General features: G+C 37.1%; 1 long non-coding RNA gene across 1 annotated transcript in view; it reads left to right on the forward strand.

Annotated features, from left to right (window-relative positions):
* Positions 1-6,779, forward strand: part of LOC125620043 — a 25,635-nt gene that overhangs the window by 13,940 nt on the left and 4,916 nt on the right. The window contains exon 6 of the long non-coding RNA XR_007351619.1: positions 3,893-4,089. This is a non-coding gene — a long non-coding RNA (uncharacterized LOC125620043). The remainder of the gene's footprint in view (positions 1-3,892; positions 4,090-6,779) is intronic.

A 6,779-nucleotide genomic window follows, 5' to 3' on the forward strand; every position in this document is an offset into this window, starting at 1 on the left:
ATGGCAATTTGTAAATCAATGGATGTGTAACTGATGTGATTCTGCAATCTGTGTATGGGGTGAAGGTGGGAGTTCATAACCCACTTGAATCAAAGTGTCGAATATGATATGTCAAGAAATTTGTAATGTTTTGAACAACCCACAATAAAAAATTAAAAAAAAAAAAGGTAACATTCTTTGAAAATTTAATTCTGAGTTGTGTTTAACTGAAATAATTAAAGGAAGGAAGGAAGAACTTTTTCATAGTTCTGAATATCATCCCTTAAACAGACTATATTTAGTCACTTAAAAACTAATCAAAACTTAAGAATTTCTCTATTTATACTTTATTTTTATCAATTTTTTCATACCTGATATAAAATGTATTTTAGGAGTTGTTCTAACTGCATTCACTTGAGGTTTCTTTTATGTTCCCAAAATTTTAACTTGTGACAAGTTTATTTCTACTTATTTATATAAGTATTTTTCTGTGTCTTTTCAAGAATCTGATTAAATGCCTTGTAAATGTAATATGATAATAACATTTATATGTTTTTATCTTTATATAATAGTAGAATATTTTGATTGATATTTTTACTAGTTACAAATAATGTACAGACTTTGTTGTTCCACTCTGATGGAAATGAGAATGAAAATACAACTAACTTTTCCCAAGTGTATAATTTATCCTATCAGTTTGTATTCAAAAACCATGGGGCAAAGAAATTTTTAAAATCTCATTCTTGTATTTAAGGAAGGGAGGAATTTATCCTTACTTTTAGAAAATATTTTTAGTTGCAGATGGTTATTATTTTATTTATTTATTTTTAATTGTGGTGGATATTTTTGTTTCTTTGCTTTGGTTCTGGGTATCAGACCTAGGGCCTCAAACTTGCTGGACTCTACCACTGAACTCTACCCTTAACCATATATTTTCATGTTGGCATCAGGCTGTGGAGATAGCTTGACATAAAATCCACCAGAGAAGAAATGAAGAAGACAGAATATTATATTGACGAACCCCTCAATGCAACCAGACCACCCTCCATCTTGCCTGCTTCTCTCAGTGGCTCACATTAATTAAACCTCAGGTTTCAAGTGAAAATAACCACAAGTTTATTCTCTACTGTGGAAATAATTTGTAAAGAACTTATGTTTATTTACCAAGTGCTGTGTACTATTAGGCATTTAAACCTGAAAAGGCCTAGAAGTCATATGGACTCATCCTTCATTTTATTAGAGACTACTGAACACTCAGTTTTTAAAATCCATGGCACAGACAGTGTTTGCCTAACATAGACAATGCCCTGGGTTTGATTCCCAGCAAAGCAAAACAAAAATAGAAAAATATATGGATGAGCTGGGCACAAGGCAGGTGTCTGCAGTCTTAGCTCCTCGGGAAACTGAGGCAGGAGGATTGTTTGAGGCCAACCTGGGTAACATAGAAAGGCCTTGTCTAAAAAAAAAATCATTGGGAAAGAAAGGACTTAGTAAGATATTAGTTAAAAATGTCTCTAGATGAGATCACAGTGTGGAAGGGGATCTTCTAATTAAGGTATTATATTTTTAGAACTTTGCATATGAGATGATGCTTTTCTTTTAAATGTTAAGTATTGCAGGGTCTTTGGCTGAATACTATAGACAGTGCTAAAGGCCACAAGTAGTAGTGTAATGACTCTGTGTGAACTAGTGAATGGGACTTTCCAGGACTGTTTCATTGATATGTGTTTTCTTGTGTTCAGTGTTTACAGGCATTGGAGTTTTTACATGTCAATAATGTGATTCACCATGACATAAAAATAACAACGTACTTTTGGGTATGGAAGGAAATACATTCATTATTTATTTTTATTATGTTTTCCTCCATTTTTAATTAAAAAAACTCATCTGTTAATATATTGAAAATTAAAATATGGAAGGGGAAAGAATCTAGTGATAAAGACCATGAACTTGGACCTAAACTGGGTTTAAATGGCACAGCTGCTACTACTTGCTGAATAATTTTGGGCAAGTTAATCTCTTTTGTGTCTCTTTTCTTATTTATTCTCTAAGGAAGATAATATTACCAATCTCAGGATTTTTTTGGAGGTTAAACATGTAAAGGACTAAGAAGCAGTGCCTGGGACTGTCCTAGTATTGATGCTGTCTTAGAGATATAAATTTGCATTTGTTTCTGCCATCTGTTAGACTAGTTTTTCTCATGGTACTCTAGAGCATTCTCTGAGTTTTACCCAGTATAGCCTAAGCAGGAGAGGGCTGTATGACCCTGACCTCAGGGATGACAAAGGAAAATATGCCCTTTTCTAAAGTTCTTCTGTATGAGACACAGCAGAGTCATGCAAAACATAGTGAACTTCTTTCCTCTGTGTCCATAATCTCTGAATTCCTGCCATGCCCCCTGGAGGACTCAAGCAGAGCTATTAAAGTACATCTAGTAAGTTACTCAATCAAGTCATCAAAATATAAGATTCTATCTTTAAGTTATCTTAGTGGGCAAGTTGGTAATAGATAATCACATACATTTTTGGAAGAGACATATGAAAATAGAATTAGACTTTTTTGTAAAATGTTTTGTGGTGACTCTGCCACTTACTAGATTAATGATCTTAGGTGAATTAATTAAAAACATATATGCCTTGGTTACCCTTTTTATAAATGAGAATAATTTTAATAGTAAGCATACCTGTGGCTGGGTTTAGTGGAGCAAACCTATAATCCAGCAGTTTGGGAGGGTGAGGCAGGAGGATCGCAAGTTCAAAGCCAGCCTCAGCCATCTAGCAATGTCCTAAAGCAACTTAGCAAGACCCTGTCTCTAAATAAAACATTTAAAAAGCCTGGGGATGTGACTCAGTTGTAAGTACCAATACAAAAAAAGGAAATTAACCAGAATGAATTTTTTAAAAATTACCCATCTCATAGTGTTATCGTGAGGATTAGATATTTTTACAAGGTACTTGAACAGTACCTCAGTTTTATAAACACTCGTTTTCATTATAAATATTACTTTACCTAACAGTTGCACTTTTCAGTATTCACTCCAGTAGAATTATTAAATATATTCCCCACAATTAGTAAGAGGATATTCCTGCAACATGGTAAAGAAGAACTAAACTATCTTTACACTGTAATATATTATAGTTTTTAAAATGAGGCCGATAAATATATTAATATGGAAGGATCTCTGAAATAAACAGTTCATATAATATCCTAGTTAGGTAAAACAAGCGAAGCAGTTCATAGTTATTATTCATTCTTATGCAAATATCAAACAATCTAAAACTTACAGGCCTGATATACCAGTGGTTATATAAGTAGTTGAATGGCTTTAACAATAGAAGGGAAGAAAAGATCATAAATTCTCATCCTAACCTTTCCACAGAATTAACATAAAGTACTAATGTTTTCTGTTTCTCAGTTATAGTGGAGAGAGTTGGAGTAGATGAAGGCTAGTTAGAACTTTGTGAGTATAATTGCACTCAAACGTGTTCTTTTTTATAAACTCTGCTAAATTGTATGCTTAGTAATTCTAGTTTCTCTTTATTTCATTTAAAGTAGTTTCAGTATCTTGACGTTTCCTGATTCATTTCATTTGGGTTTGGTGTCCACCTTTGGTGCTTTTCTCCCCTTTTTGGACCTCTTTCAGTTTTACTAAAACTTTTAGGATAAAATGTATTATTTAGAATAAAAGCCTAATAACTTGCACTCTGTTGTAAGAAGAAAAAGCAAACAGTGGCAGTATATAACATCATCAAAATATTCTAATCCCAGTCTGGATTACATTATTATTAAATTCTTTAAAAAAAAATGAAGGAGCCCAAATAGTCCAAATGAAATTATGTTATCTGAGGTGGACTCTTTTACAAAACCATATCTAGAAGCTATTAACTCTAGATGTTTTATTTTTGTTTCTTAGCGAACTTTTGTGTTTGTGCTCAGATCACCCCTAAGCAGAATACATGCACCGCCATGGTTGGAACACCCTACTGGATGGTACCAGAAATGGTTATGGGGGAAGCTTATGGCCCTAAAATCGACATATGGTCTCTAGGTATCATGGCTATTGAGATGCTGGAAGGAGAGCCTCCATACATGAAGGAAGATCCCACACAGGTAAGACCAGTTTAACACCAGCTTCACTGTAAGAAACAAACTTTCCCTTAAAGTGTAGTTGGAACTTCCTTGTGTTGTTCATTGGCCAAGAATTTAGAATCAAAACTTGACAAATCCTAACCTCTGCCCTTACTTTGTATCTACAAGTCACACTGCTTCTGAGTTACAGAGCTGAAAGTGTTAGCTAAAGAGTGTAGGTGTTTGTTGGTCAGCTGTATGGTTTCCTGTTTGGGGTATAAGTAAGCATGGACTCACCTTTCTACATAGTTGAAGTCTCCTAGGTATGTGCCTCTTTCTACACAGTGAAGGTACTTTTCTTACACATTTAAGTACCCTGGATATAGAAACCAGGTTATCCACTTTGAACTTCAGCCTCTGATCCCCAAGGTCCAGAAAAGAGGAAAGCAAGATGACTCCTCTGAGAAAGCTATATCACTGACAGTGTTCAAGTCCATTTCCAAACAGAGTAGACTTTGAACAAATAAATATTCTTGCAACTGAGGTGAATTTCAACCATCCTCCCATCTCCTTTTCAATGACTATATGTGGCCAACACCATTAGTAATTAAGGAAATACAAATCAGAACCACAGGACACCACTTTACACCTAATGTCAGACAAATAATCAGTGCTGGTAAGAATGAGGGAAAATGGGAATTGTTTGCCAGGCACACTAGTGCACACTTGTAATCCCAGGGATTTGGGAGGCTTAGGTAAGAGGATTGCAATATTGAGGTTAGCCTGGGTAACTTCACAAAACTCTGTCTCAAATTTAAAAGGCCGTGGATAATAGACAAACTCTAGGTAGAGCAGAGAGGTGGGAGGGGAAGGGAGGGGGCAGGGGGTTAGCAATGATGATGGAATGTGAAGGACATCATTATCCAAAGTATATATATGAAGAAACAAATTGGTGTGAATATACTTTATATACAACCAGAGATATGAAAAAAATGTGCTCTATATGTGTAATAAGAATTGTAATGCATTCTGCTGTCATTTATTTTTAAAAAATGAATTAAAAATTAAAACATAAAAACAAAAATAAAGTATTAATTTAAAAGATTAAATAAAATAAAAAGGTCGTGGATGTAACTTAGAGGTAGAACACTCCTGAGTTCAATTCCTAGTACTATAAAAATAAAAATGAAAAAAAAATGATTAGAACCCTCATATATTGCTGGTGGGAATATAAAATGTTGCTCTGCTTTTGAAACAATTTGGGAGTTCCTCAGAAAGTTAATATTGAGTTACCATATGACCTAGCAATACCACTACTAGTTATATATCCAAGAGAATTAAAAGCATATGTCCGGACTGGGGTTGTGGCTCAGTGGTAGCATGCTTGCCTTGCATGTGTGGGGTACTGGGTTCAATCCTCAGTACCACACCAAAAAAGAAAATTAAATAAAAATAAGTAAATAAATAAAAAGCATATATCCATGGAGTGGGAGATGTAGCTCAATGGTAGAGTGCCTAGCAGACCCTGGGTCAGTCCACAGCACTGCCAAAATAAAAAAAGGCAATAAAAGCACATGTCCACACAAAATTTGCACAAAGTTTTCATAGCAGTGTTATTTAGAATAGCAAAAAGTGGAAACAACCCAATTACCTGTCACCTGATGAACAGTGGAATATTATTTAGCCATAAAATGGAAAGAAGTTCTGATACATATACAATATTGACCCTTGAATGTATTCTACTAAGGAAAATAGGTCAGGCAGCGAAGGGAATTGAATTTGCATATTCTACTTTATATACTTTATATTTTTATATACTTTATATTCTTTTTATATGCTTTTTTATGTTTTTTGCCCCATTGCCAAAGATTCCAGTTCAAGTAAGCAGTTAAGTAGTTTTGACAGGAGATTTATTTAGAACACTTTCCAGAGCCATTTTCAAAACTCTTTTGTTTCATATAGTCATTTAGCCAATATTGAATTTAGTCCCTCCCTTGTGCTAGGCACTGTTCAGCTTGCTGCCTAGAGAACCCACAATAAGGGGGACCCAACATGGCGGCCGGCGAGGAGGCAGCACTTTCAATACTTCCACAGTAACGGGATCAGAGAGACCCATTAATACACCTACATGCTACCTGCTGAGAAACTTCTAGCAAAATTCCTCTGAAAGGAGACCTGCCGGGAATTAGTAAGTTTATTGGAAGTGTCAGTTTATCTCGGCCACGAGGCGCAGGGGCCCAGTCCCACTGGCCGCTGCCGAAAGGCCGCTGCCGAAAGGCCGCTGCTAGCCCGGTGGTGAACGTTCAAACAGCCGCTCCCTGCACGAGCCCCTGCCAGCCTGGCTCTGTAAACTGCCCCCATGGTTCGGCGCTGCAAACGACCCCCCCGTTCGGCGCTGCAAACGACCCCCCTCCCCCCCTCGGGTGAACAGCTCCCGCCCCCCCCCTCTGCAAACAGCACCGCCCGCACGGCGAACAGGATACCACCTTGGCAGAGAACTGACATCACGGGCGGAGGAGATAACTTCATTGAAACCAGCGCGACAGGTGTGTAATCCCCTAGCCATCTCTCTCCACAGCGGGGAAACCTTAAGAGCACCTCCCAGCTCTCCTGTGAGCTCCATAGCCAGACGGAGGGAATCAGGAGTGGTGCGGGACTCGCGGCGCGGAACTCCCGGCTACCGCTCCCACCAGTGCTGACAACTGAGGTCTCTTGCACCAGCTACCGGGAGC

The sequence above is a fragment of the Marmota marmota genome, unplaced genomic scaffold (genome assembly GCF_001458135.2).
Source record: "Marmota marmota marmota unplaced genomic scaffold, marMar, whole genome shotgun sequence".
NCBI classification, from domain to species: domain Eukaryota; kingdom Metazoa; phylum Chordata; class Mammalia; order Rodentia; family Sciuridae; genus Marmota; species Marmota marmota.